At 40.4% G+C, this 4,521-nt stretch overlaps 1 long non-coding RNA gene across 1 annotated transcript; it reads right to left on the bottom strand.

Moving 5' to 3' along the window:
- Window positions 1–1,687: 1,687 nt before the first annotated feature.
- Window positions 1,688–4,146, bottom strand: LOC128328775 (uncharacterized). Its single transcript, XR_008309392.1, has 3 exons — window positions 4,012–4,146; window positions 3,048–3,144; window positions 1,688–2,114 (listed from the first exon to the last, which is right to left on the bottom strand). It is a non-coding gene; the product is annotated as an uncharacterized LOC128328775 (long non-coding RNA).
- Between the last annotated feature and the right edge of the window lie 375 nt (window positions 4,147–4,521).

Here is a 4,521-nt window from a genome sequence, read left to right as displayed (position 1 = left end):
ATTGTGTACACATCACAGAGAAAGTTTATATCTGTTTTCCTGCTGGCTGCTAGAATGGAAATATCTGCATATTGAAAAGATGTACAACTCCCAAACATTCTCCGGTGGCAGAAACTGCCCTTGAATTGAGTTTTGCTTCATGAACAAACTTATGCAATGGTGCTATGTTTCAAATGGCCACAGCAGATTCGCACCACATTATGTAAGCCTGCTTTACTTTCATTTCTCATGCTAAGAAGGACCTTACTATCACAAACTTGTCTAAACACCATCTTTGTTTCTGGCCCAGTGTACTGACATCATAACCTACATTTGTTTGTTTGTTTGTTTGTTTGTTTGTTTGTTTGTTTGTTTGATTGATTGATTAAGTGCCATCAAGTTGGTGTTGACTCTTAGTGACCACATAGACAGATTCTCTCCAGGATAATCTGTCTTCAACCTGGCTTTTAAGGTCTTTCAGTGGTGCATTCACTGCTGTCGTAATTGAGTCCATCCACCTTGCTGCTGGTCGTCTTCTTCTCTTCCCTTCAACTTTCCCCAGCATTATGGACTTCTCAAGGGAGCTGAATCTTTGCATAATGTGTCCGAATTATGATAGTTTGAGCCTGGTCATTTGTGCCTCGAGTGAAAATTCTGAATTGATTTGTTCTTTGAAACTAGTGATTGATTTTTTCTATGAAACAATGATTGATTTGTTCTATGAAATTGATTTGTTCTATGAAACTATGAAACATAACCTACGTAGAGCTTCATAATCTGACATCAAGCTTTGAAGGCTTCTTCCCAATCATCTGATGATTCATTTCTGTTCTTATCTTCCTTTTTTAGCTCCCTCCCCCGCCCCCCAAGTTGCTTTTATTCATGCCAGTTCTTTTGTAAAATTAAAAAAAGTATTAGAAAAAAGCAAAAAAATTCTTTGAAACTAATAGAGTAGAATATGCTTTAGAAACTGTATCTGACTGACCTTTGTTCCAAATGGAATTAGTCATGGAAGGCAGGGTGGCAGCGGGGTCGCTGAAAAATTGAATTTATATCTATAAGTCATGTGTATATTTTGGAGAAGTCATGATTGAAATGCTTGTGTAGAGCTGTCAGACAATTTAAGTTGTTTCTTCTCCCTCAAACTTTTAACATATTAATTCATGTATTGCATTTTAAATTATATCCTCAATGCATTGACCAAGACTCCCAAAGGAAAGGGGCAGTTACTCTAAGTGTAAGACAGGCCTGCTCAACTTTCGCCCTCCAGCTGTTTTTTGACTACAGTTCCCATAATCCCCAACCCAATTGCCAGGAAGTGCCACAAAGTGCCCAATAGCCAGGAATTATGGGAGTTGTAGGCTAACATCTGCAGAAGGGCCAAAGTTGAGCAGCCCTGGTGTAAGACAACTTAAAACTAAATAAAGAGAAGCACATCACAAGAAAGTCAAGCCATCTTTGATATTTTCTTATGCTTTTAAACATATTGCCTCATTACTTCTGATCTGTTTAAGGTTTTCTTTGGGGTAGGGCAGGGTGCAGGGTGGGTTGGTGGGATGGAATACTGCATTCTGTCAGTGTATACTGAAGCATTTGTCCTTAATGTTACGACTTGGGGTTACAGAAATCAGTGCACATCTAGAGAGCCTCATAAGGATTTATGGAATTGTTTTAAACTGACACTGTTTGTGTCGTGGCAAGGTAAAAATTGAATTAGAGCAAAATATGATCAGATGAAGAATGTTATGGGACAGGCTATTCTGTATGGCACCTCTTGCTTTAGCAAGAAAGCTCCATCCATGGGACTGTGTTTGACACAACTATCCAAGGAAAAGCCAGGCTCCTGCCTGCAGTCATGAGAAAAACATCCGCTGTTTAGCGATCAAAAGTGAAGGACAGTCTTTGTAGCAGTAGTGTCTCATCATAAGCAGCCAGAGGCCCCCACAGGAGACAGCTCAGGTTGCTCTTCTTTCTCCTGCCCTACCTGAAAGCTGTGTTGCCTGCAAGCTGGTCATTCTTCAGGTAGAGATGCACAGTTAATTGAAGATGACGGGAGTGGTAGTCCAACAACATCTGGGGATCCAAGGTTGGGAACCACCAATTTATTGCCCTTGATTGTACTAAACTCCACGGCACTGCAAAATGTTTCATAACATCAAAGTTCCATTCAGCAAACTGAGCACAGACTCCGGCCCTCTCTAACATTTGCTATGGTGAGTTAGTATAAACTATGTAGAAATAATGGATTATTCTCAAATTCCATTGATTTACACAACTCAAGCGTAGGTTCTGTGCTTAAGCCCTATTCAGACAACTATGTTGTACATGCTTAAAGGTGTCTGTATATACACAAGTTGTCTTAATGATTTTACATGTGTTAATTTTAAAAGTTCAAAAATTAAAAAATAAGATATGTTAATTTTTAGTTTTTATATTTTATATTTTAATTTAACACATGTTAATTTTACATTTTTAAACTTTAAAAATTAATACATGTAAAGTCATTAAGACAAATTGTGTATGTACAGACACCTTTAAGTATGTACAAAGTAATAAATATTATAATTGTAATTAAACATGTTTAGATGCTGATTTTCAACATCCTCATCTTAACAAGAGATGCCCGAGGGAGTTAACAAGCATCATTAAAATATCCAGTTAAAACAAAAAACAATAATCTACCCAATTACCAAAGTTAAGCAGCAGTGGAAACAACAAAGAGCAAAAACTGCTCAACTGGAACTCAGGAGAACAGATGGTGCTTAGACAAAATTAACAAGAAGTGTATTTTTTGCTGGGCACTGAGAAACCCTTGCATGGAAAACTAAAAAAAAAAAAAGCATTGTTATCACCAAGTTGCTCTCCTTGGGTTTGCTTGGTTTTCCCCAAGCAAACCCACTGTTTGGCACCTTAAGCTGAGTCAGAGTGCTTAAGGAAACAGGTTTTCTATTCAGAGCCCAACACATCACAACTGCCCATCTCCATTTGACCATCAACACTAGACTTGAGAAACTCCCTGCCCCAGCTGTATTCGTAAACAGGACACATCTGTTCTCGGGATGACTTACCAAAACGTTGATGGCAGCCTTTGGTTCTTTGCCATGTTGCAATCAACAGCACATCTGCATTTGATTTCAGCCTTGCCAAAATTAATGAGTTCCTCCCCTGAAAAATAATAAGTAATAAATTAAAGCAGGAGGGATCATTTTGGATATCAGTTATCAACGGCTGGAAGAATTTTTAACAGATGTCAGGGAAGAGAATAGCCATAAGAACATAAGAACAACCCTGTATCAAGCCCAAAACATATTTAGTCCAGCATCCTGTTTCACACAGTGGCCAACCAGATGCCTTTGAGAAGCCCACAGCAAGAGGTGAGGGCATGCCCTCTCTCCTGCTGTTGCTCCCTTCTCATTAGCCACCTCTCATTATCAGATTGCTCACATTCAAGGTTCCATCTCCGGCCCAAAATTGTATATGTGCCTACCATTTCCCCCCCTATCCAAGCCCCTGTGACTCCAATGGCATCCTGATTCGTGAAAGTATAACAGGTAAAGCTTTTTCCAGCATTCCTCACCTGGCCAGGCAATGCTTCAGCTGCTACCTTTCTACATAGGATAAAAGTATTATAGGAACTTCATTGGACCTGGTTTGGCCTTACCTATGCAGGACGCATGCTTTCCCTCCCTCTTTGGAAATGGATATACTGCAAACTCAGTGCCAGAATTTGGGAGGCATTCAGGGGGCAATACAGGCCCCACAAAAATACACCAAAATTCACCCAAAGTCTAATAATAAAAGAGCTGGGAGGAACTCACTGAATCAGTTGATGTTTATATACTTCATAGTCCCTGATTACCACCAGGAATCATCCCAGAAGTCTGGTACCTGTCTAGGAAATCCCTGCTGCTGTTTTGTTCCAATTTTGAGAAGACCATATTAAAATCTTATCAATAAAGTTGTGCAAGTTTCAGCCCCCTTCCCTGGGTCTCCAACAGTTTATCTCTAATGGCCAAGTTGGATGTGACTCACTTATCCTTCATGTGTCTACTCCAATCACCGCGAAAATGGCTGGTCTCCTTTTTACTTGCAACTTTGGGGTGAAGGGAACTCAGCCCTCCCTCACTGAATCTCCCCACAAGCAATTACTTCCAGCACTTTCCTCCCAGGCGCCTTCAAGTCTAGAGGAGAGTTCAGCTCCATTCATCCACACGCTCCTGTTGTTACAGCCTGTAATTTAGAACAGTAAGGCATTCCCATAACTTACAGGAAATAGAAGCCACGTATCCACCCACTGTTTCAGATGTGAACCTGGTAGGCAAGTAAATTAAACCTAGCTGTTTCCCATCATGTCTGGCTTGGCAGGGGGTGGGTATTCTGGCATGCATTCATCTAGTAAATGCTTGCAGATGGATACCAAATGGCTACAACACACTAGTACATACCTTCCCTTCCGTTCCTTCCACTTCACAGATGGGACAGATGAAGGTGCTCTCTGCTGAGTCAGACCATTGATCCATTTATTGTCCGTGTCAGGAACTT

This window comes from Hemicordylus capensis, chromosome 6 (assembly GCF_027244095.1).
Source record: "Hemicordylus capensis ecotype Gifberg chromosome 6, rHemCap1.1.pri, whole genome shotgun sequence".
NCBI lineage: Eukaryota > Metazoa > Chordata > Lepidosauria > Squamata > Cordylidae > Hemicordylus > Hemicordylus capensis.
This window is presented reverse-complemented; position numbering and strand designations above follow the sequence as displayed.